The following is a 27,141-nucleotide window of genomic DNA, read 5'->3' as shown; positions in this document are numbered from 1 at the left end:
TTCTTCACACCACAACTTTAACTGTGCGGGGATTCCCAAATACATTGAGGAGCAAATATTAAATGCATTTGAAAGCACTAAGGTGAACCTTTCAGATGATATTAAGAAGCAATACAAGATTCATTAAATATGGTTACATCTTTTGTATGTCATGGTTATTTCATGCTGCTGATTAAGTCTGTTCTTCTTTCCAGTCCGCTCTGCATTTTGTTTCCCTCCATTCTGTGTCCATGTTGCCTTCCTTTTGTCTCCACTCTGTCCATCCAATTTCTCTTTAGATCAATTTCCAGGTGTTTTAGGAAATACAGTGTGTGAATGCTTTGAAGAGGGTGCTAAGCAGATTTGCAAAATGATTCCTGGCATGGACATTTTCTGTTTCATCGATAGGTAGGAGAAACTGGAACAGAGGAGGTTGCAAGGTACTTAACACAATGTAGGTTGTAGTTTAGGAGATATAAACTATTCCCATTGGCAGAAGAATCATAATCTGAGCACTTAGAATGAAGGTGGTTGGCAAAAGTACCAAGGATGATATAAGAACATGTTGTTTGACACAGTGTGCAGTTAGTACCTGAAATGCATTGATAGGAGTGGATGCAATTTCAGTGGCTGCATTCAGAAGAAAGCTTGAAAGGCGTCTGAAGAGAAAGGAGCTGTGCAAATATAAGAGTGGAATTAGATGGGTTACTTTTTACATACTGCAGGTTCAAACTGAATGTGCCACTCATCTTTCTGTCCTTTTACCATTCTGGTTGGACTCTTCAGTGAATTATGTAGGGTTGAGAAAAGATGCCAGAATTACTAGTGGAGGAAAATGTGGAAGTAAGGTGAATGAAAGTCTATAACAATTTGTTTAATAGATTATAATTTCCAATAGGAATGAGCTTCTGAAGAGTTTCAATTCCATGGATGATACTTGGCATTTTCAATGTGTATCATGCAAATCCTGCAATAATCATGTCATATCTAGGCCACTGTATTATGATTTCCATAATCTACCAAGATTAAAAAAAAAAGCAGAATAGAAGGCCGCCTTCTCTCTTCTCAACAGCAAAATTGCATTGATTTGAATGTTACATCTGGTTTTCAACCCAATTCATCTTCGGTACACTTCAGATTGGCAAATAATGTGGACATGTGTGTATGTAGTGAACTACATGCAGGCAAGTGAATTGGCTGTATACATTATTACAAGTTGTCTCTGTATATGCACATTTGATATCAACAGTAATTGATTATTTGTTAAAAATGTATATTTTGTTCAAATATATAACCAAAGGATGAAGAGTGAGCATGAAGTTCCATAAATGTGCAGTGACTGATTCTGGAGGAAATGGCACTGGCAGAGTAACTTGGAGTTAATATTCTGGCATTCATTTAAATGACAATCTATTGACCTGGAAAAAAAAGATGATTTGAGGCAAAAGGATGTTTCAGAACACTGGGCCTTGGTGGAAACCTTTGATCATTGAGTGTAGTTCTTAAAAAATATTTGAAAAAGCATCACATATTAGACTAATTAGCAGAATTGAAACCCATGGAATTAAAATATCATTATCAATGTAGATACAAAATTAGTTAAGAGATAAAAGATAGAATTGAAGTTAATGTCTGCTCATTAGACAAGGGAATTATTCTATTGAGTTTTCTAAAGTTTTCTTTTTAGCTCTGTCTTAAAAATGTGAAGATACTTTGCCTGCACAACTCTTTGAGAAAGAATTCCAAAGACTAACAGTGCTCTGGGGGAAATTAACTCAATTTATCTCCGCCTAAATGGAGAGTTATGTTTCCAATATGGGTGTGTCATGCAGTTAATTAACACATAAATCTCATGGTCTTGGTCGTATACCCAACCCTGATTCTTTTTGGAATAGGCTTTGTATCACAAATTAATCTGCTGGTGTGTGTGATTTCATGACCCTCTGGTTCAACCTAATGTGTAACTAGTGCACCATAGTTACCAACACATGCACTCCAACCATGGAAGCAGTGCCTGAGATCAAGGACGACTGCTACTCCAAGCTCAGACAAACGTAGTGAGTAAGTAAAAATAGAACCTGTTACAGGTCAGTCAGTGTCTGTGGAAGTAGAATCAAAATTAATAGTTTGTGTTGGTAATCCTTATTAGCTCTTCATCTCATCAACTTGAAATATTAAATGCTTTCACTTTCCATTAAAGCTGTCTGGCCCTTGAAATGTTTAGAGCAATTTCTGTTTTTGGCAGTAAAGGCTGAATTTTATTTAAGAACTGCATTCAGGGAGATTCCTTAGTTCTTCTGAAAGTGATCAATATTTATTTTGGGAGGTTGAAATGCTAATACCCATTATTGTTTTTACGCCAACCCTCTCTTGAGCAAACATTCCTTCATGATAAAACTAAAAATGTTCTCTATCAATCTGGTTTTCTTAATAGCTCCTTCTTAATGAAGAGTTATAAAAAATTCTTTAACTGTCTTTCCTGATCTTTTTGCATTTTCTTTTAGTTTCTGTTTACTGTATTTTATTTCTTCCCCCCCACCTCATTTTATTTTCTGATTTTTGTTATCCTCACGTTTCTGTTACTTTGCTCTCACTTATTTTCTCAGAATGCCGTACAGGCTGACTGATTTCCTGCCTTTTGTGTACATCAAGTCCATTTCCAGACTTGGATCCAAGTGAATACACAAACATAAGTAAAAAGAGAAACATTTCCCTTGCCTCAAGTCAAACACTGATTTTGGTACTAAATTGCTATGCAAAATCTGGCAAAAATGTATATATTTGATTTGCAATTATATTACAAATAAGTTTACATTGTAAGCTCAAACAAGAGAAAATCTGCAGATGCTGAAAATCCAAGAAACACACACAAAATGCTGGAGGAACTCAGCAGGCCGGGTAGCATCTATGGGGGAATAAAGTACTTTTTTTCCATAGATGCTACCTGGCCCGTTGAGTTCCTCCAGCATCTTGTGTGCGTTGCTTACATTGTAAGCTTCTGTACATACAGTGTAGGGTACTACAGCATAGTGCTGGTCCTTAACATTATTTCCAGAAATTTGCTCAATTAGGTCCAAAATATCTTCCACCATATGATTTACACTAAACATCTTTTCTGTAACAGGTTTGGGTATAAATATGTCATATACATAAGTGTGTGGCTCCCCAGTAAGGTGAGGTCTTGTGGGTCATGAATTTTGGTCTGTCGAGGCGTCTGAATTGCATTTGCTGCATTCAGGGGCAGTAAGAAAAGCTATCAAAATCATTGTTAAAAATGTTTGCAGTCAATATCTTTCCTAGCTCAACTGGGTTTGTTACTGTGGACAATACTGTCAAAAGGATGTGCTTAAGTTTAAGACAGAAGAAAATTCCTTTAAGATGAGCCCAAATGCCAGCCATTGTGCAGTTTTGCGATTATGAATATTCAACAGGATGATCAATTTACTTCAAACAATTCAACAAAACACGATACAGAGGAATATGATGAATATGCTAAACTACCAATTCCAGTGGATTGACTCATTTGTTACAAGCAAAGCCACACTGGCATCATCCTGCATTCTGGTAAATTATACAAAACCGAATTCTGTGAAAATTTGACAAATTAAGATTCATGACTTTGACTGTGAAACAGGATAAAAGACTAAACCAAATGATTAAAGCTCTGAGAGTACAGGATGTATTGTGAAATTATGAATAAATTGAACATTACTGGTCTAGGGAATGCTGATTGATGTGCTTTATCTCGGTATTTTATGCAGTCCTCTTCCTTACTTGAATGGTACAGGATTTCCTTCCATTAAGTCGAAACATCAACAATTTTTATCAGCAAAGCATCTTAAAAAGGGGAAATGCCATGGATTCCGGTTCAAAGTAAATTTTATTATCGAAGTACATATAGGTCACCATACGTAACCCTGAAATTCATTTTCTTGCGGGCGTACTCAGTAAATCTAATAACCATAAATGGAGGATGGCACCAACAGGATGGATAACCCTTGTGCAAAAGGAAACAAACTGTAAAAATACAAAAAGAAAGAAAAATAATAATAGAAAATAAATAAACAATGAATATTGAGAACATGAGATGAAGAGTCCTTCAAAGTGAGTCTATTGGTTGTGGGAACATTTCAATGATGGGGGCGAGTGAAATTATCCCCTCTAGTTCAAGAGCCTGATGGTTGAGGGGTAGTAACTGTTCAAAAATGTGGTGGTATGAGTCCCGAGGCTCCTGTACCACCTTCCTGATGGCAGCAGAGAGAAGAGAGCATGACCTGGGTGGTAGGGTTCTGTGACAATGCTCCATGTAGATGTGCTCAATGATTGGGAGGGCTTTACCCGTGATGCGCTGGGCCACATCCACTATTGTAGGATTTTCCATTCAAGAGCATTGGTGTTTCCGTACTAGGCTGTGAGGTAGCCAGTTGATATACTCTCCACTACACGTCTATAGAAGTTTGTCAAAGTTTAGGGTGTCATGCTGAATCTTCGCAAACTTGGAAAGAAGTAGAGGTGCCACCACACTCTCTTTGTAAATAGGTTAATTGGGCCAACTGTTAAGGCGGCCACTTGTTTTGGAGAACTCTTAAAGAACAAAAGCTAATTGAGAAAATAGCTGGGATTCCCGTTGTTTATTTGGGACACAATGCTGCTTCATTGGGACAGGAGATTGTTGCCTAGCAGTTTCTAACTAGCATCAGTTGCATGTATTTGTGTGGCCATTGGACACTAGACTTAGAGTGAGCAGGTTTAAAATTGCATCAGTTGCATGTGTTCATGATCAAAAAGCAGTGTTTTTTATTGTCACTGACAGTTGGGGAGGAATAATTAATTAGATAATTCAGAACTGATTTGCTCACTGCAGTTTCAAGCATTCAGGCTTGGAGATGCCAGAAATGGCTGTGAGTGAAAATGAAGCAATTTTACAACTTCAGCAAGTTAAGACAGATGAAGAATTTGAAGGTACTGACAATTATCTTGAATGTTGCAATAGAAATGAACATTTGTAGGATGTAATTGTCGAAAGTATTGTAAGAAGGTAGTCCGTTGTCTGCACTGATTTTGTTCATTTACAGCCATTCAATAGAACACAGCAGCATACTCTGGACAAATTTCTCCATCGATAACTGTTAGGAGCTAATAGATAATTTTATAGTACTATAGTAGTGTAGGCCCTGTTCTAATTGGTTCTGTATTTCATTTGAATACGTGATTTGTTACTCATTTAAAATTTGATTGTCTTTTTATTCCTTTTTAACTATTTCCATGAAACTTCAGCTAATTGGAACATCTGCTTAATTGGGCAAAAATGTACTGGTCCTGATATGTCCAATTAGTTGGAATCCACTGTACTAGAGAAGCAGAGACTGACAGAAGCATTTTCAGATCTTAAAACCTGGAGGTACAACCAGAAAAGGTGAAAGGATTAAATTTTGTAATTATCAAGATGATAAAATTTAAGGAGCATAGTTCAGAGAGATTTAGTGTTGAGGGACATTATAGAGAAAGATAGGAGCAGGTTGTGGAGTAAATTGAACCTAAAGTTGAGAAGTTTAACGTCAAGGCTTTAGTTAGTCTATAGCCAAAAAAAGTAGCAAGGTTAGGTGTGAGGGAGTAAAGGTTGCGTGTGAATTAGGACAAAGGTTGCGTGTGAATTAGTTGGTTGGGAGTACTAGACAATAGACCGAACAACGAGGAATCATAATATATATCCAGATTAAAATGGTGTGCAGTTTGGAGGGGAACCTATAGGTGCTGATGTTCCATGCACCTAGTACCTTTGCATCTTCATAGTGGTAGAAGTCTTGGGGTTTCAGAGGTGCTATTAAATAAATGGTGCACACCTCAGTTACTGAGTGCTGGTTGTTAAGCAAATAGATGTTTGGAGTGGTGAATGCAATATTATTTATTAAGGCTGCTTAGTCCTGGATAATGTTGAGGCACTCAAATGTAGTTGGAGCTCTGCTCATTCACATGAATAGAGAGTGTTCCTTCATTTTTTTTAGATGATGGAAAGCTTTGGGCTTCAGGAGATGAATTAGAATAGCCGAGGATGATTGTAATAAAAATATGGACGAAGATGAGGTGGGACCAATTTAGACAGTGTTTTGCAAAGATAGAAAGAATGGGCAAGTGGTGGAATCCCAACCAACATGATGTGAAGCTCATCTTGGGGTAAAAGACAATACCAAGATTAGAAACTGTCTCTTTCAGACAGTTAGCAAATTGAGGATTGGAGTCAATAACAAGGGAAAGGAGATTTAATAGGGAGTTACTTTATTAATAACTGTCACCACTGACAATGGTGAGGCGAGCAGAGTCAAGGTAAGCAGAGCCTCAAGGCAAGCAGGTGCGAGGCAAAGCCGAGGCATCCCCAAGAAGAAGGAATGACCCAATGTTGATTGAGTTAAACGTCAGGCCGAGGTGGGGTCCAGCCCCCAGAACGGTTGGAGAGAGAGGAACAACCCAATGTTTGGACAATTTAATCTCCGGGCCAGACTGAAAAGGTCAGGGTGTCAGTACTAGAGGCAAGGGACGGGCTGATTCTGCCCAGTTCTGCTTGCTGCTTCGCAACATTTACTTGCCTCTGTGCTGAGCTGAGGTTTATAACATATAAACCTCAGCTGAAGTTTATAGCACTTGCATCCACAATGATGAAGTGGTTTGAGAGGCTGATGACGAAACTTATCAACTTTTGCCTGAGAAATGACTTGGATCTTCTTCAATTTGCAACATGTCCATAGCAGATGCCATCTTACTGGCTCTTCACTCAACCCTGGAACATCTGGGCAGCAAAGATGTATACATCAGGATGCTCGTTATCAACTACAGCTCAGCATCGAATGCCATGATCCCCTCAAAACTAATCAATACACTCCACGACCTTGGCCTCAATACCTCCTTGTGCAATTCGATCCTCAATTTCCTCACTTGCAGACCCCAGTCAGTTCAGATTGGCAACAGCACCTTGTCCACAATCTCCATCAGCACAAGGCTGTGTGCTTAGTCCCCTGTTCTACTTGCTTTACAGTTATGACTGTGTGGCTGAGCACCAATGCCGTATTTGAGTTTGCTGATAACATCACAGTCCTAAGGTGGTGATGAACCAGCGTACAGGAGGGAGATTGAAAATCGGGATGAAAGGTGCCAAAACTACAACCTCTTACTCAAATGTCAGCAAGACCAAGGAGCTGATTATTAACCTCAGGAGGAGGAAACCAGAGGTCCATGAGCCAGTTCTCATCAGAGGATCAGAGGTGGAGAGGGTCAGCAATTTTAAATTCATTACTGCTGTTATTTCAGAGAACCTGTCCTGGGGCCAGCACTTAATTGCAATTACGAAGATAGCAAGGCAACACTTCGACTTCTTTAGGAATTTGTGAAGATTTGGCATGACATCTAAAACTTTGACAAATTTCTATAGATGTGTAGTGGAGAGTTTATTAACTGTTATATACTGGTTGTATACATCATTGCCCTTGAATGGAAAATCCTACAAAAAGTAGTGGATATCGCCCAATCCATCACCAGTGAATTCTTCCCCACCATTAAGCACATCTACATGATTCGTTGTTGCAGGAAAGCAGCATCCATCCAGAAATTATTTATTTCTTTTTGTTGTCTCTTCCCCATTGGTTGAATGGCCAAGTTGGTGTGGTCTTTTTTTCATTCTGTTATGGTTATTATTCTATGGATTTATTGAGTATGTCTGCAAGGCAATGAATCTCAGGGTTGTATATGGTGACATTCATGGACTTTGATAATAAATTTACTGTGAACTTTTTGAACCTTTGCTATACTGTATAAACAGTGGTATGTGTTTTTTCAGAATCTAATGCTTGAGGTATTGTTTCAACTAATGTTCTATAGAACATATGTTCTATGTTCTAATGTTCTCTTTAATATCACTACTTTTTTCCTATTTTTATACTCAATTTTAATTAAGTAATTCTCTTTCAGGTAATTTAGTCATTAATCACTGGTGCTGAAGCTTCCTTTTGTATTTTGAGATAATTAGCTTATGCTTTTTTGCTACCAGTCTGTTAATTGTGAAAACAGTATTATTTCCTCACAATCTGTTTCTCTAAATGTTGCAGGAAGCTTCAGCACTAGTGTCTACTGAGGTACACTATGTTACCTGACAGAGAATTAATTAAATCCCTTATTGGATAATATCTTTAATCGTTGTTTCACTGAGTATAAGCTGCCCCCCCCCCCCACAAGCTTTCTTTCAAAATCATGCCTTTTCATTACTGGTAATAGTGCCTTGAATCTTTCCGATGCATTATTATATGGCACTGATTTCTTTTCTTTGTTGAAATCATGTGTGTACTCCAAGAGAGATCTATCCATTGTGTGCTCTTCCACCAGAATCATTTGTTTTATGTATGATGTGTCCCATGTGTCCCATAGAATTGCTTTTTGTCTTTTTAAACTTCTCTTTTGCCCTTTTAGAATTTTCAGTGTAGGTGAAGCTTGGATGTCTTTATTCCATATTTTTAAAGAAGATTTTATTCATTTCTTATTTGCTTAAATTCACTCCACATTTCTGAAAAATAGTATTTGCCAACGATAATCAAATGTCTCTGTTCCATCATTGTCTCTCTGCATTCGACATTGTAACTTACTATGCATCCTAGTTTGGTTTTGTTCAAAATCAACAGTAAATCTTTTCCCAATGAAATCAGACGCATTTACATAGAGTTGAAAATGAAAGTTGTGTCATGAATTAAGTTATAAATCCGGTTAAGATGACCCCAGTGTGCAATGCTCCCTCGATTGACATCTCCAAATAGCAACCAGAAATAGCTTTTTTACTATTTTTACATCTGTTTTTCACCATAAATATGTTTGGGACTGTTAGAGCCTGTGATTTACATTCGGGAGATCATTTGAGTGATTCTGTGCTTTACTGGCTCCAAGAAGATTCCAGGAAGCAAACGCATACTCAGTCGGCCTTGATGTGAAGAAACTTCAAGATGGGACACGAGCCAATGTTCGACTCCATTTCACCTTTAAGGCGTCCGTTAATCACTAATTAAAGCTTTGAGGGAGACTGAAACATCGAGGAAAATGCAGAAGGCTTGCAAGAGTTACAGTGCCGACTACCTGCCTTTTGATCGCTGCTGGAGAAGGAGTCTGAGAGCGGCCTTTTGCTGTGGCAGGCGGGTAGGCCTCTCTGCCTCGGGTGGTGTCGCTCTCTTTCGATGATGTCAGTAATATCGGAGGATGGTATCGTTGTTCTGTGTCTATGGATTGGACTTTTTCAGACTCTGATTTTTATATTCTGTGTTTTTTGTCGCCCGTTCCTTTGTCATTTAGTTGTGCAAGGGAATTAATGCTCTTGGTGTTCTGTTAGCTTTTTGTGCAGGGCGGGTTGCATTTTGGGGGTTCATGTTCTGTTAGTTTTTTGTGCGGGGTCAATGTTCCTGTTCCGTTTTGTGCAGGGAGAGGGGGCTTTTGGGGGTTGATGATTGGGATGTTGTTCCTTTTTGTCCGGGGTGGGGTGGGTTTGATTTTTCTCTGAACAACTTTCATGTTCTTTCTTGGTTGTGTGACTACCTGGATAAATGCAAATTTTCGGGTTGTGTATGCAGACATCCCACTCTGCAAAATCTCATTTCAAGGAGGTAGCACCTCTGCCCCCCCGCAACCCCATATTCAATCCCACCTCCCGGTCGACCCCCAAGGTGTATGTAATACTTTGTTTAGTGATTTTGTTTAATCTCTAAGCCAAGTTGGGTATATGCAGAAAAAGGTGACGTGACATTAAATATGTACTTATATTATCATGGAGTCGCTTTTTTATTCTATTACAACTTTAAGCAAGTCTACATGGAGTTTGGCCTCATCCCATAGGACATCAATAGAGTAGTTCCTTAGCAGCTAGCCAGCTAGTCTAAATAATGTTAGCTATGCTAATGAACGAATGACACCTGTTAAACTCACCTCAACATGTCTTTTACATTTTAACCCACCATGGGCAATAGAAAAGTCACTGTTGCAAACAGTGCAGCGAGCAACACTGCCATTATTTTTGAGGTCGACTGTAAAAGCCCACCCACAGAGAAAACTGATAGGTCTACATAGCATGAAGAGAGACCAATCAGCTCCCTCTCCCTCTCCCTCTCAAACAAAATCGATTTCTGGGATATTGTATATAATTTGCGGGCATCAGGGAGCCACTATCAATATGCGGGAGACTCCTGGAACTTCGGTAGAGGTGGGATGTCTGTATATGGATATATGCTTTGATGATAAATGAACCTTTGAAAATGGCTGCTTGAGTCAGAAGTAGTCTGCAGTGAAAATATAATGAAGGATTTTGGAGAAAATTGTTCAAGAAGGAAGGTGAATTCCTTTGAAGGAAGGAATTCAAAATTCAAAATTTTGAATTTTAAAACATTTTAGATAAATAAATAATCAGTTAATGCTGATTAGTTGAGTGATGTGGAGGATTATCTATAAATAATATCAATAAATTATTCTGTGAGTTGCCTTTTTGAATAGTTAGCATCTCGGCGATTTTCACTGTGTGCTCAAGATCTTCCTCGTTGTAATTAATCTTACAGTGCCAGCAACTAAAGGAAGCAAATCCATCAATTCCACCTGTTCCGAATGGTTTGGTTGATGAATTTGTATTAAAACATAAAACAAAATGCTGAAAGAACTCTGCAAGTCAAACAGCATCTGTAGAGGTAAAAAGTGTAAATCAATGCTTCAGGTTGATCTCCGCTGCAGCAGGAGTAAGACGGAAGGGGAAATATTGTTCAAAAATGCATATGTGAAGTTGGGGGTCAGGTGGGTGATGGTGGTGTTGGGCAGAAATGGGTGTGTGGGAAAAGGCAGGTTGGTAATCAAAGGAATCAGATGGGAATGGGAGTATAGGAAAATAGAATGAAGTGGGGGAGAGGATGGGAAGGGTGAATAAAGAGTGAAGAATACTAGGTGAACCATTGTGGGTGCATGTGGGAAGAACTCTGGGGAATTGGGTTACCTGAATTTAGAAAACTCAGTGTTCATATCATTGGGTTGTAGGTTGCCCAAGTGGATTATTTCATTCTAGATTCCAAACTCTGCTCTCTTCCTTGCCTTTGTCCTGTTAGTGCAAGGTGATGAAATCTTTGTGAAAGGCACATACATAGGCACTCCTCATTTTCCCAGCAGGATTACTGGTTGATAATTAGAAGAGGGCAAACAGTTCACATTTTTCCATGCTGCCCTCTTGAGCGTGATGCCATTTAGCATATCTTTGCTGTTTCTTTCCTTCAGATTTAATCAAACTTAATCCTCAGAATCAAAATCAGCTTTAATATCTACTGGCATATGTCATGAAATTTGTTGTTTTGCAGCAGCACAGTACATTGCATACATGATAATGAAAACTATGTTACAATAAGGAGTATATAAAAAAATTGAATAAATAGTGTAAAAAGAAAGGAAAATGGAAAAAAAAACTGAGGCGGTGTACACGGGTTTGTTGTGCGTTTAGAAATCTGATGGTGGAGGGGAAGAAGCTGTTCCTGAAACATTGAGTGTGTGTCTTCAGGCTCCTCTACCACCTCCTATAATGGTAGCAATGAGAAGAGAGCATGTCCTGGGTGATGGGAATCCTTAATGGTGGATGCTGCCTTTTTGAGGCATCATCTTTTGAAGGTATCCTGGATCTGGGAAGGTTAGTGCCTGTGATGGAACTAGCTGAGCTTACAACTTTCTGCTGCTTTTTCTGACCCTGTACAGAACACTGAGCTGTAGTCAATAAACATTAACCTGACATGGGCATTATATGGGTATTAAGTTGATGCACAGGTGAGTGGCGAGCCAGTGAGATTGCATCCACTGTATTGTGGCAATGGACAAATTGCAGTGGGTCCAGGTGCTTGCTTAGGCAGAAGTTGATTCTAGCCATAAACAATCTCTCAAAGCACTTCATCACTGTAGATGTGAGTGCCACTGGGCAATAGTCGTTAAGGCAGCTCACACTGCTCTTCTTGGGCACTGGTATAATTGTCATCCTTTTGAAGTTGGTGGGAGCCTCTGATTGCAGCAATGAGAGTTTGATAATGTTCTTGAACACCCCTGCCAGTTGGTTGGCACAGGTTTTCAGATTCCGTCCAGGTACACCACCAGATGTTCTGATGTTAGCCTCCAGGACAGAGATCACAGGGTCAGTAGATGCTGCAGGGATTCGCACAGGTGTAGTTTTATTCTCCCTTTCAAAGTGTGCACAAAAGGCATTGAGCTCATCGTGGAGTGAAGCATCAGAGCCGTTCATGATGTCCTGCTCTGATTGCTGCCCAAGTTTCTATTCTGCTCCAGAAACATTGCTCAACCAAAAGCATGGCACTGCAAAACTTGTAAGAGAATGATGTTGGTGAATTCATTTGCAATATATTTTGAAACTCTCAACTAGTGAATGATCATTTTTAATGCTTGGGACATGTTTCTTACTGCCAGAAAAATTTATAGTACTGAGATTTAATGTTTTTCCCTGAATGCGGACATGCAGCTTTTCAAAGCTTTTTACTATGAATGATTTAATATTGAATTAATTACTCAATTTTGTTGGTTCAGATTCTGTGTGATTCAGTAAGGCTTCTTCAATCTGAACATTTAACGATCCCCTATATTACACCCAACACAGTGTCTTAGTGTAAGGTAGTTTGCTAATCATGAAGTTCATGTGCAAAAAATCTTGTCAGAGACCTTTTATTACATGTGAAAAATATTTACGTTTTTTGAGATGCCATACAGAATAAGCCCTTCTGGCCCTTCAAGCCCCACTGCCAGCAACCCACCGATTTAATCTTAGCCTAACCATGAGACAATTAACAATGACCAATTAACCTACTAACCAGTTTTTTTTTGAGTGTGTGTGGAAACTGGAGCACCCGGAGGAAATCCATGCGTTCATGGGGAGGATGTATAAACTCCTTAAGATGACATCAGAAGGCTTACCCTTCTGCTTCTACGTCAATGCCACCTTCCCACTCTATCCCACTATTCCGTCATTCCTCCTGTCTTCACTCTCAATCGTGAGTATACTCAACTTGCTAACCACAGGGCAGGGAAATCCAATGTATCCCCACTTCAGAGTGAAGAAATGTTTCTAAATCTCCACCAAAATTTCTCACTTGGTGAAAATATATACTCATTTACAGTACGTTCCTATTGGATCGGGCGTTTGTCTTTGGCTTTGAATGTACATAGGCTATACACAATCCTAATGTGCCTGCAAGACCACAAATTAATGAAGTAAATTTTTAAAACTGTCAATTTGACTTCTAGATTACACAAAATATCTACGTACACCTTGTTCCCTCTCCTTCAGTACACTGTTCCTTGCATCAGCCATTTTGCTACCCATTCTTGCATTTCTGATTTAAAAAGGTACATGTTCCATTCACCTATATGTTAGTGCCTGTTTATTGAGTGATAGCTTGAAGCAACAATAGACAGGGCAGATTCTTATTCTGTGTTTGCCATCTACTGTGAGTAAATGAGTTACAGTTTGTTCTCTCAGTCATTTATTAACTAAGAAAGTTATGGTCTTCATATGTTAACTGGAGTTGCTGTAGAGTTAAACATGAAATGGGCCCTTTGGCCTATCAAGTCTGCAATGACTACTAACTACCCATTTTGAACTCGTAGTAAGTCTGCAATGACTACTAACTACCCATTTTGAACTCGTAGTAAGTCTGCAATGACTACTAACTACCCATTTTGAATTCGTAGTACATTAATCCCACTTAAAAAAAATTCCACATTCTCTTCAAGTCTATCACTCATCTACACACAAAGGACAGTTTACAGGGAACAATTAACCTTCCTACCCACAGTCCTTGCCACATGAGAGGAAATCAGAGCACCCAGCGGAATGTGCAGTCACACGGGAAACGTGCAAACTCCACACAGACAGTACCCGAACTGAGAATTGAATCAGAGTCGGTGACATTGTGAATCAGTGACTCTATCAGCAGTACCAGCTGTGCCTACAAAAACTGCATCACTCCTCAAAACTCAGGACTTTTACAGTGTTTAGATCCTCAACTCCAAATTAAGTACCGAACATGGTTGTGGGGATAATAGTCGGATCCTTGGTTATATAAATATTGGCATTAGACGCCTTCCCATCGCATCCATTTCAAACTCATTTGTGATCCTGTCAGTTATATTTTCTGGCTGCCTTTGCAAAGCCCTGTCCAAGATTGTTTTTCTAGCAAGTAATTTGAAATGGTTTTTGTGCAGCCCTCTTTTATGGCTTAGGCTTTGCTTTAGCTCTGGCCAACTGTTCAGATTTCCTGTGGAGACAGTTGGAGTTTGTGTGTTCCTGTTTTGTGAATGTAACAGTGCTTCTGCTGAATTCACAGGATAATGAGTAACACTGATGTTTTTTTCTAGTAATGAAAGCAGCAGTCGGCAAGAGTCTTAACTCAAAGGTGACAGATTTTGATATAATGATCTCAGCACTTTTAGGATTATTACTGGAAATTATGGTACTATTTCTGATAGGGACTCTTGAATCCCGTCCTCAGTGATGCTGTCTTACTGGTGAGGCGTTTGACCAAAGCCCCATTTTCTTTCTAAGTGAGATGCGAATGGTTTCACAGCACTATCTTGAAAAATGGGAGCAGAACTCTCCTTCACGTCCTGACCAATATTTTACTCTTAATTAACATCACAACAAATTGTCTGATCATTATCAGAAGCCTCTTTGTGGAAGCTTGTTGTGAGTTTCCAACATTATTGTATCCTTTCGGCTTTCTGAAAGCCAATTTCTAAGTAGGTTTGTTATCAAAACACTGTTTCTTACCATGAGATTTACTTTCCTGTGGATATTGACAGGAAAAATAAATATAATTGAATTTTATGAAAAACTATAAACATCGTGCAAAAAAAGACAAACAGTACAGATAAAAATAATACTGAGCATTTGTAAAGAATCTCAGAAAGTGGTGTGTAGGTTGTAGAATCTGTTCACAATTGTGGTGAATAAAGATATCCGTGCTGGTTCTGATGGTTGTGTTGAGAATAGGGCGAGGCCTGGAAGCTGAGGGCTTTTGATGCTGGATGCTGCTTTCTTGAGGCAGCACTCCTTGTAAATGCATTCAGTATTGGAGAAGGCTTTTAGTAGCCTTCTCCATTCCCAGGCATTGGTGTTTCCATATCAGGCTGAGATGAAACCTGTCTGGATACTCTCCATTGTGCATCTACGGAAGTTTGTCAAAGTTTTTGGTGACATTCTGACTCTATTCTAACTTCCAAGAAAGTAGACGCTCTGTTGTGATTCATTTTTGCGTGCTGATCCCAGGACAGACCTTCTGTTATGATAATACCAATGAAGTTCAATGAACTTCCATTCTCTTAAGGACGACTGGCTCATGTACCTCATGTACCTCTGTCAATTTCTCTGAAATTGACAATCAGCTCTTTCATTTTGCTGATGTTAAGACCATAGGATATAGGAACAGAATTAGGCCATTTGGCCCATCGAGTCTGCTCTGCTATTTCATCATTGCTGATCCAATTTTCCTCTCAGCTCCAATCTCCTACCTTCCCTCCATATCCCTTCATTCCATGGCCAATCAATAATCTATCAACCTCTACCTTAAATATACGTAAAGACTGCCTTTGACAAGAATTAAACATCCTCTCCACATCCACTCTATCAAGGCATTTCACCATCTGATAGGTTTCAATGAATTGACCCCCCCCCCCCCCCCCCAATTCACTGAATTCTAGTGAGTCCAAGGCCAGAGCCTTCAAATACTCTTCATATGACAAGCCATTCACTCCTGGAATCATTTTCGTGAACCTCCTTTGAACCCTCTCCAGTTTCTGCACGTCCTTTCTAAGATAAGGGGTTTCAAAACTGCTCATGATACTCCAAGTGAGGTCTTATCAGTGCTTTATAAAGTCTCAGCATTATATTCTTGCTTTTATATTCTAGTCCTCTTGAAATGAATGCTAACATTGCATTTACCTTCCTCATCACAGAGTCAACCTGCAAATTAGCCTTTAGAGAACTCAGCAGGTCGGGCAGCATCCGTTGAAATGAGCAGTCAATGTTTCAGGCCGAGGCCCTTCGTCCGGACTGAAGGAGGAGTGAGCAGGGGATTGGTTTTTCACCTGGCACCTTCCCCCCCCCCCACTTTCTTTATAGGGCCCCTGCCCCCTCCTTCTTACTAATGCCTCCATAATCTCTTCAACCACCTCTTTCAGAACCTTGTCGGGTATACCATTTGGTCCGGGTGACTTACCTACCTTCAGACTTTCAGTTTCCCAAGATTTGTCTCTCTAGTAGTGGTAACTTCACACACTTCATGACCCCTGATGCCTGGAACGTTCACTATACTGCTTGTGTTCCTCACAGTGAAGACTGATGCAAAATACTTATTCAGTTCATTTGCCATTTCCTTGTCCCCGATTACTACCACTTCAGCATCATTTTCCAGTGGTCTGATACCTACTCTCACCTCTCTTTAACACTTTGTGAATCTGATGAATCTTTTGATATCCCTCTTTAATTTTGTTGGCTAGCTTACTTTTGTATTCCATATTTACCTTAATGACATTTTAGTTGTCTTCTGTTGGTTTTTAAAAGATTCCCAATTGTCGAACTTCACACTAATGTTTTGTTCTATTATATTGCCCTCTCTTTGGCTTTTATGTTGGCTTTCACTTCTCTTGTTTGCCATGGTTGTGTCATCTTGCCTTTAGAATACTACTTCCTCTTTGGGATGTATATAATTTGTGCCTTTCAAATTGCTTTCAGAAATTCCAGCCATTGCTGCTCGACCATCAGCCTTACCTGTGCTCTTTCTAATCAGTTCTGGCCAACTCCTTTCTCGTGCCTCTGTAATTCCCTTTACTCCATTGTAATACTGATACATCTGACTTTAGCTTCTCCTTCTGAAGTTTCAGGGAGAGTTCAATCATATTATGAACCTAAGGGTTCTTTTACCTTAAGCTCATTAATCAATTCTAGTTCATTGCACAACACTTAATTCAGAATAGTTGATAATCTAATAGGCTCAACCATGAGCTGCTTTAAAAAGCTAATTCATAGGCTTTCTAGAAATTTCATCTCTGAATCCAGCACCTACCTGATTTTCTCAACCTACCTGTGTATTGAAATCCCCCATGATCATCGCTCTTTTAGCATGCATTTTCTTCAGTATCTCCTTTTAGTAATTTGTAGACCACATGCTGACTACTGTTTGGGTGTCCCATCAGAGTCTTTTTCCCCTTGGAGTTCCCTAGCTCTGTCCACAATGATCCAACACCTTCTGACCCTACATCACCTCTTTCTAATGATTTGATTTCATTTTTGTACCAACAGCGCAATGCCACTCCTTCTGCCTTCCTACCTGTCATTTTGATACAGTGTGTATCCTTGGACATTAAGCTCCCAAGTATAAACTTCCTTCAGCCAAGATTCAGTGATGCCTACAACATCATACATGCCAATCTGCAACTATGCTGCAAGTTTATCTACCTTAGAACATATACTGCGTGGATTCAAATATAACACCTTCAGTCCTGTATTCACCCTTTTCGATTCCATCTACTTTTTACCTTGCAGCTCATCACGTTGACTGCAACTTTGCACCATCAACAGATTCTCCTCTCTACACTTTGACTGAGCAACCTCATCTTCATTCGCTTTTCCTACAATACTGCTTGCATTGAAATATACATAGCTTAGTACACTAGTCTCACTATGCTCAACCTTCTGATTCCTAACTTTGTCTGAGGTCTTACCAAACATCTGTCTCCACTATCTTTTCACTAACTCTTTTGGCATTGTGGTTCCCATTCCCTGCAACTCTAGTTTAAACCTTGCCGTGCAGCATTAACAAACCTTCTCTTTAGGATATTAGTCCCCCTCCAGTTTAAATGCAAACTGTCCCTTCTGTATAGGTCCCACCTTCCCTAGAAGAAAGTCCAATGATCCAAAAATTGTATGCTCTCCCTCCTATATCAACTCCTTAACCATATATTAAACTCTATTATCTTTCTCGTTCTGGCCTCACTAGCACATGGCAAGGGTAACAATCCTGAGATCACAACCCTGGAGGTTCTGCCCTTTTTAACTTGGCAGCTGACTCGCTGAACTCCCTATACAGGACCTTGTCACTCATCCAACCACATGTCATTGCTACTTACATGGACCACAGCCTCTGGCAGTTTACCCTCCCACTTTAGAATGCTGAGGACTTGGTCCGAGATATCCCAGGCTCTGGCACCTTGGAGGCAACATACCATCTGGGAATCTCATTCTCATCCACAGAACCTCCTGTCTGTTCCCTTAACAAATGAATTCCCTATCACCACAACATGTTTTTTCTCCCCCCTGCCACTTCCCTTCCCTTCTGAGACAGAATTGGACTCTGTGCCAAAAACCTGACACCTGTGACTTTCCCCTGTTAAGTCACACCCCCATCTCCCCCTCCCCCCAACAGTATCCAAAGTGGTATACCTGCTGTTGAGTGGTATGGCCACAGGGGTACTCTACACTGGCTCCTTAACCCCTTTCCCCTTCCTGACTGTCACTTAGTTTCCTGTGTCCTGCACCTTGTCTGTAGCTACTTCTCTATATGTTCTATCGATTACTCCTTCAGCCTCCCAACTGATCAGAAGTTCATCTAGTTCCAGATCCAGCTCCTTAACGCAGATTGTTAGAAATTGCCGCTGGATGTACTTCTCACAGTTGAAGTCATCAGGGACACCGGAGATCTCTCTGCCTTCCCACATCTCCCAAGAGGAGAATTCCACTATCCTGTCTGGCACCTCTACTGTCCTGGCTAAGTAGATATAAAGAAAACAATGGGGAAAAAAATCTAAGCTCTGCTTTTCTTTGCTTTCTGATTGAAGCCTCTCTTCAAGACCCATGAAGAGCTAAAGCCTCAAGATCACCACTCTGACTCTGTCCACTCAGACTACAGCCGCTGCGCTTGCCTCTGCCTTCCTTTAATTTGTTGTTGCTGATCAATCCCAAAAGCGGATTTGTCGCTGGTAGTGACTCGCTGCTCCTTTCTCTACTCGGGCAGTGGACCTGAATGAAATGCCCTCCTCTCAAAACTCCCGACGTCTGGGTTGGTTGCTGGTCAAAGTTGAATGAGTAGTTGTTATTGAGGCACCACTCAACCGGATTTTCAATCTCCATTCTATATACCTACTTGTTGCTACTTTTGATTTGATGAACTGCAGTGGTGTCATCAGCAAACTTGATATGGCATTAAAGCTTGCTTAACCACACGATTATAAGTATAGAATGAGTAGAGGAGGGGATAAGCACACAGCCCTGTGTTACAGCTTTGTTGATGGTGAGTGTGGAGGAGATCTTGTTGCCAATCTGTACCAACTGAGGTCTGGCAGTGAGTTTTCTTCTCCATTCAAAGAGTGCCCTCATTTTCTAGCCAATCATCATCTGCCCTTTGATTGAGAATTGCCACGGAACATTTTGCTTTAGGGTATCCAAAACTCTGTTGTGTCAGTTTGCTTGAGCCATCGTTTTTCTCCTCTTCATCCTGGTATGTTTTTGTACATCACGTGCTGAATGCGGAGGATGGTACAGTTTCATTCAGGCGAAGTAGTTTATGTTCCAGTGAAAAGTCAGCCAATCCTAACATGCGCGTCAATTGAAGTCACTGCCTAGTGGTCTGTTACCAATCTTTTCTGCTGAAATGTGAATGTAAACTTTCATTTAAACAGGAGCAAATGAGGTGGCTGACTTATGTGCAATTAGGAAATCTAACACTAGGAAGTATTAAAATATTTTTGACTTCAAGATGGATTTGCAGCTGTGTGCAAGCAGGACATTTTAATTTATGTCTGGCAGTAGTTAAAACTTATAGACCCAGGATTAATAAAATTTTCGAACTCTGTCAGAAATGCTTCTTCATAAATTTTAGATGATGTAGAAAGCTAAGTGTTCCTGCTATCCAACTGAGACTCAATGTCACTATATTCTTTCTTGGATTGTATTTAAATTGCAGATTCAATTGGATGATGGCTTGCAGATCTAATCTGAGTATTTTATGAATAGACAGATGTCCAACTTGTTAGTTGATAAGAGTGTGTATATGTGAATAGCTACAATAGAATGTTTGTATTCATCCCATGTATTATTTACTTTCTTTCTTGCAAATGCTCTTTCAATGTTGGCTCTCCCTCGATAGTTATTATTGTGATAGTTTCTTGCTTAGGGTATGCTGGTTTTAATTTTCTTTTTTCTGCTGTTAGAAACTCTGCATTGCCAGTAAATGCCTCTACTGTGGCTTGTTACATCTTGTTTTGGCTGCATCTCATAGGTGTTTTTTTTAATTTAGTATGCAGACAATTTCACTACCTGTGATTGGTCCTGATCATAACATTGTCAATTCTAAAAAGCTTTCTAAAAAGCTTGGGCAGTTTTTGTGAACTGTCTATGTTCTAGCCATTGCTGCTGGGAAAGCAAGTTGTACAAAGCAAACTTTGAGACTTGGGCACAGCTCAGCACTGGTAAGTTACAGAGAGAGCTGTTGGGTGTTTTCAAGTTGTAATTTTTACCAGTTTTGGTCGTGTATTTTTTAATTGTTCTTGACAGAAGGTACAATAGATGGTTTCTGATTGCTGATGATGCAAAGTGTTAATGTTGGGGAGTATTCTGGAGTTCTGTGTGTGTATATAGCAGATACCAATTCAAGAACCAGTCTTCACTTTTTATTGTAACTGCAAGCAGTAAATTAAGGGTAAAAGCATAGGCTGACCCACAGATTAATTTTGCATATGCACCAGCTAAACATTAAAACAATAGGATTGTGTTAATTACCCAAAGACTCTTGAACATTCAGATGTGTCTCCCCCTGTAGATATGTAATTCAAAGGAAGCATGGTCAACCCAAAGTATTGAAATAAATTCTGTCATTATAACTATTGAAACTATTGAATGGCCTATTGATCTTGGGGTATAAAAATGTAATGTATCTTGAGTCTCCATGGGAGATAAAGACTTCTATATCAGCAATTTCAATGCCTCTCCAGTGATTTTGATCACAGTCGCAACATTTGGGGGCTTATCCAGGATACGTTCATGACCCACTGTGTACATCCCCACTTAAGCAGTCTCAGGGGGAGAGTATTTTCAAGAGTACCACCCACGCTTAGATCAGTTCAGGTCACTGACCATGGGGTCACAAAGTATCAACAAACATGGTGGAGAACTGAACTGGTAGATATAAAAGTCCTGATGAAGGGTCTCTGCCTGAAGCGTTGACTGTTTACTCTTTTCCATAGATGCTGCCTCGCCTGCTGAGTTCCTCCAGCATTTTGTGTGTGTTGCTTTGATTTCCAGCATCGGCAGATATTTCTCTTGTCTGAGATATAAAAGTGTGTGTTTGTGTAAGGGAACAAACATTTTTGGTAGTTTGATGAAACAGGGCCACAAGTTGGGAATAAAGTTTACTGACCGTTTGGGATGTCAGAGAGTGTGAGTATACACGTTTGGGGAAACTGTACCAGAGCATATTTGTTTGTGAATGTGTTTCGAAACTTTGTGGTAACAGACCTTTATATGGAAAGGAATACAACAGGCATCATGACTCCAGCTGGACAGAAGTGGAAGATTGCAGAGTACATACTCTGTGGTTTTAAGTACATACTGTTTAATATTTATCCATCCCTCATATTTTGCCTAAAATGGGAATTAGTGTGGAAATATTTGAAGGAGAAGTTGTACCCAGCTATATCTGTTGGTACAAAGGCAGCTACCGGGAGTGCCAGTAATGAAGAGAGATATCGGTGCTTTGATGGCGAAGTGAGTCAGTGGCTGGGGGGAGGTGAGAGTTACTGCGGAATGATAATGTCAGTAGTTCAGAGAACTAATGAGCCTGCAGAACGTAAATATCGAGCACATGAGGAGTATTCAGAGATGGACAATCCAGGAGGGACGATCTAGTCTTCCTGAAAATGCTGAAGCAAGGCCTGTGCTCAGCCCACCAGGAAGTTTTAGATTTGGAGATAGCAATGAGAATGACTTACCTCACTGGGAGATAGACCACTGGAGCAGGAAGAGAAGTTGTAAAGTGGCTGTAGCTGCTGCGATTGCACAGAGGACTTGCTTTGTGTGCCAGCAACAGGAGTACCCAACAAGGGAGTGCCAGAATAGACACAGCTGATGAGCACAAGGAGTTCTGTGGATACTGGAAATCCGAAGCAACACACACAAAATGCTGGAGGAACTCAGCAGGTCAGGCGGGCATCTATGGAAATGAACAAGCTGTTGATGTTTTGGGCTGAGACCCTTCTTCAAGGTACAGTATATAAAAGCTGTGGCCGCTCAGGGTATGGTTGTAGGAAGGTGTGAGATTCACTCATCCAATCAGACAGAAACCACAACAGAGCTCTCTCTGTCCGATCTGATCGCTGATTGGATCATAGAGCTGGCAAGGACAGCACCCAGGCCAGACAAATGGCTGGCAGTAGCCTCCATTGCCTGTAGTGGTCACCCACAGATATACACAAGAAGTTTATTAGGGGCCAGCAATGTGAAATGTTAGTCGACACAGATTTGTCAGTATCAATAATTGATCTACCCTTGCCCGTGACTGGAGAGGCAATTTACGTTACCAGTGTAAGAGGTGAAAACTCGAAGGCAGAGAAACATCAGTCTCAGCTACTTGAGATTGAGGAAGTGTAACTAGCTGTGGATTTTTGTGTTTGTCTGTACAATGAGGGTACTGCAAGAGATAGGCACAGTAAGAAAGGCAGGTACTATCATACTGTAGATTTAGGAAAGAAGTATCGTGGACGAGACGGATCGAAAACGTGTATGATCCACAGAGCAGCTAACACAGCCCACAGGGAGAGAGCAGCCACAAGCAGGGTGGGGGGACAGGACAATGTGTGGCAATCTTGTCAGGAGGTCAAGCACAGTCAAGAACTATTAGAAGCAATCCTGCTGAAGAAGCAGCGATGAAAGAAAAGATATGCCAGAAAGGAGAGAGTGAGGTGCAGAAAGGGAATATATGCGCGGGTCACGGGACAAAGAGAGCAACAGAAGAACATGCGATGACAGAAATTGGAAGTGTATGGAAAGAAACTACTGGTGCCAATTTAGTTGTTCGTTCATTGTCGTCAATGAAGAACTCGACACCATTATGATGATGATGGTGATCTGGATTTAAATGAGGGAGAGTTGCACAGCGTCAGCCTCACTCTCTCTTCCCAATTCCCATCTGGATCCAGTGGCAAGACAAGAGTCCAGATGGCTGGAGATGGGACTAGGCACAGTGAATGACCAGGACATCTTCGGCGTCTTGTTGTACTCTACGCATTCCACCACGCTTGCAGAGACCGCCTTCTTGACCGTTGGACCTTCTGCTCAATCCACAGGAGTCTGTCTTCACATGCCAGGATAGACAATTCTGTCTCACCGAGGGTTTGAGACCCATCGGCTACCCTCACCTGGTTTAGATAATTTAGTAAGATGACGTGAAGGGCCATTGTAGCCATCTTCAAGTGTTGAGGGTCCCAGCAAAACATCAGCAACGTATTGCTGATGAGAGAGAGCCTGAAGGAGAGAAGATGGTTCACCCAGAGCCAAACTGTGGTAAGGGAGCTATCTGAAAAGGCAGGATTCACTCCCAGCTGGATAGGATCACAGGTGGCTATCCTGACAAATGACACCTGTGTCTGTGTACAGACCTGGCAAGGCAGCCAGTGGAAACACTGGATTCAGGTTAAACCAAATGACTCACCTTCTTGTCACCCGCACAGGGGTGCCAGATTAGCATAGTGGTTGGTGTGATGCTATTACAGCTCGGGGCATCAGAGTTCGAAATTCAGCTCCATCGTTCTCTGTAAGCAAGTTTGTTCGTTCCTTCCTGTGTGCGGTGGGTTTCCTCCCACAGTCCAAAGACGTACGGGTTAGTAGGTTAATTGGTCATTGTGAACTGATGTGTGATTAGTCTGAGGTTAAACGGGTGGGTTACTTGGCAGTATGGCTCAAAGGGCCAGAAAGGCCTATTCCATGCTCTCTCTTTTTAAAAAATAATCAGGGGATCAAATCCACACAGTAACAATGTCATAATAGAGAACATCAGCCCATTGCCTTACATCTGACCAGTCCTGGTGGAAGCACACTCGTGGATGAAAGAGAACAGGAACACAAATGAAGAAGACAGAGGTGTGCAAGCTGTGAACAAAATGTTAATGGTTGGTTCCAGGAGGTTGATGATGAGTTATGTAGATCAGGATAGAAAGATATTGGGAAGATAAATGAGAACGGACCCAAGTTACGGCAGAGTCATCAAGTTCCATCGTGATGGCAAGACAGACCGAGAAAGAGAAGAAATTGTGCACAGTGTTCAAAGGCAGCCACTCCAGGCCAGAATGGGAGTGGACACACGTGAGCTGCTCCTTTTCAATGGATAAGCCAACGGTCAGAGGGACAGTCCAGAAGGGGTTGCCACTGGGGTGAGGTCCTTGGAGCCAATCAGGTAGAGAGGGACCGGGAGACTTGTTGTCAGAGTTTTCGGATTACCCACTGTCATGGCATAGAATGTGAGCTATTGCCGGCGAACCTGAAACAAAGCTGCCTTTCTGTGACCCTGCCCACAGAGTAATGACAGATGGCCACTGCTGTGCTTCAGCTATCAGGTATCGAAGGGGTAAAGATAAGGATATGATTAAACCACATTGGGCCAGTAGGGAAGGAGACAACAAGCCCGAGTGACAAAGCTGTGTTTTAAAGGCTGGTTGAAGTCAGGAAGAGAAACACCTACAAGAAGAGGATGTGATGAAATTTCTGGAATGTTTTATTACCATCTCTGTTCAGTCTTGTAGGTAGCCAGTTAGAGGTGATGGTGTAGTTGTGCATAGGTTAGTAATTGGGGAAGGATTTTTGCTGCCCAACTTAATTAGGTTTTTCTTAAAGTTTGGCCTTCCTGGGCAGATTTCTGTCCTGTCCAGAGGCCAAGGGGATGTTCTTTCAGGGAGTATTCTGCAGTTATGTGAACGTAGCAGATATTAGTTCAAACAAGAACCAGTCTTCAGTTTTTATCGTAAATTGCAAGCAGTAATTTTTTAGTTCTGTTCTTTTTAATGCCTTGTTATTTGTTCATAGGAAGAGTACTGTCAGCTTAAGATATTTCAAGCAGCAGCATTGTTCATGAAGTGTATATTTTGACACACAGCTAAATGAAAATACTTTAAGCCATGAGTTGCTTGGAGTAGCATTATATATTAGTACTAGTTTTCTTTTCTGAGGCTAGATGAAACAGCGCTGTGGATTCTACCAAATCACAACTCAACACTATTTTAACCTTGTGTTTCATTTTTAGTGAAACGGCAGAGTTCTTTTTAGGAATTATTTAAGAGCCTTATACCTGTCTCACACTGCTGAACAGATACAAGTGTTTGTTCATTGAGGTTGCTTATTCAAAGGGATACTGGGCTGGATGAAGCTGATGGTTGGCAGGTGGTTCTGTGGTGTTCTGTGGTGTGCTGGCTGGCTGTACTGTGTTTCTGTGTCAGTGTATCAAAGGATCATTTTATTATCAAAGTATGTATGCAGAATACAACTCTAAGATTTGTTGTCTTCAGATGGCCAAAAGTACAGAAAACCATAGAAGAAACCCCCAACCCCTCCCTTGCGCAAAACCTAACAGAGCGCCCTTCTGCAATCAGTGTATTATAGTCTCCTATGCACATTACAGTGGGTTAATACAGAACAGGAATGTGACTTTCCACTTTCTATTGGAATATACAATTTCATGGCAGCCATAGCTCACCCACTTTGTGTGTGCATCATTTGAATGTGTTCAATGATCTTTGCTCAAGAAAGTAATTTTATTTTTGTTTAATTAATGAGTTTTAATGTGCTATCAAATGTTTTGTCAATAAACTTTTAAATTTAAATGTTTCAAACTTTTTAAATGCTTCAGAACATGTAGCGTCATTAGAAGCTATCAGAAGTCTATCATGGTAGTCGGTGGTTGGGCTTGTCTTTCTGTTGTGTGCAGTTTTATCTTGCTTGTGAATAGCTCTGGTTAGTGTAAGGGCCAATGTAACAATAGTATGGAGTTGCAAGGCCATGGAAGTTGAGTGTTGCTGTGGGACTAGTAAAGGGAATGATCACAAGTTGGGGTAATTGTACATTTGTTGGTGGACGTTAGCACCAGTGGTGGAGGCAATGATACGTGGGATGTTAGCTGGGATACCAGGTGGCAGAGCAAAATTAGGAACAGGAGTTAGCCATTCACTCCCTGAAGCCTGCCCCACTCTCTGACTATAACTTCAACTCTATTCTTGTCTACCCATGGAAACTTTTTTGCCTCTTTCTCATCACTGATCTATCTACTCTGCCATTAAAGTATTCCAAGGCTGTGCTTCCACCACCCTTTAAGTAAGAGAGTATGAAAGACCCCTGACTCTCTGAAAGAGAAGAAAGGATCACCCCCCTTGTGTTTTAAAGGGTGACTCTTTATTTTTAAACAATGATTCTTAATTCTAGCTTTTTCCATAAGAAAAATATCCTCTCTATATCTATCTTGTCAAGACCCCTCAAGATCTTCCGTATTTCAATCAACTGACAACTAACTTTTTGAACCTTTCCTCCCAAGACAAGCCATTGATTTAGGTTACTAGCCTAGTAAAGCTTTTCTGAGCTGCTTTTGTTGCATTAACAGATTTACATCATAAGGAGACCAGTATTGTATATGGGGTACTGAATGAGCTTACGTTCCTCCCTACATTTGAATCCAATTACCCTAGTAATAAAAGATAACAGTTAGCTTTCCTGACTACTTGGAGTACCTTTATACTGGCCTTATACAAGTTATCTACTAATATACCCAGATTCATCTTCAGTCTCTTACTATTTAGACAATAAACTTCCTTTTATTTTTCCTGCTTAAATGAACAGGTTCAAAGTTCAAAGTCAGTATATTATCAAAGTATGACCATATACTACACTGGGATTCATTTTCTTGTGGGCATTTACAATATGTACAAAGAAACACATTAGAATCAATGAAAAACTGCACCCAAAATTGGGCAAACAACCATTGTGCAAAAGGCAAGTTGTGCAAACACAAAGAAAGAAAGAAAGAAAGAAAGAAAGAAAGAAAGAAAGAAAAAGAATAAATAGATAAATAAATAAATAAATAAATAGTGAGA

At 40.4% G+C, this 27,141-nt stretch overlaps 1 protein-coding gene across 11 annotated transcripts in view; it reads left to right on the top strand.

Annotated features, from left to right (window-relative positions):
* Positions 1-27,141, top strand: part of LOC132392693 (E3 ubiquitin-protein ligase HECW2-like) — a 305,761-nt gene that overhangs the window by 59,149 nt on the left and 219,471 nt on the right. Inside the window, exon 1 of one of the 11 annotated variants that reach the window (XM_059966928.1) lies at positions 1,985-2,040. The exons of the other annotated variants lie outside the window; for them this stretch is intronic. The gene's annotated coding sequence lies outside the window, so the exon portion shown is untranslated. Of the gene's footprint in view, positions 1-1,984; positions 2,041-27,141 lie in introns of those variants that run through there. 11 annotated transcript variants of the gene reach the window in all.

Source organism: Hypanus sabinus, chromosome 4 (genome assembly GCF_030144855.1).
Source record: "Hypanus sabinus isolate sHypSab1 chromosome 4, sHypSab1.hap1, whole genome shotgun sequence".
In the NCBI taxonomy this organism is placed as follows: domain Eukaryota; kingdom Metazoa; phylum Chordata; class Chondrichthyes; order Myliobatiformes; family Dasyatidae; genus Hypanus; species Hypanus sabinus.
Note: the sequence above shows the minus strand (reverse complement) of the source record. Positions and strands in the feature narration are given on the sequence as shown.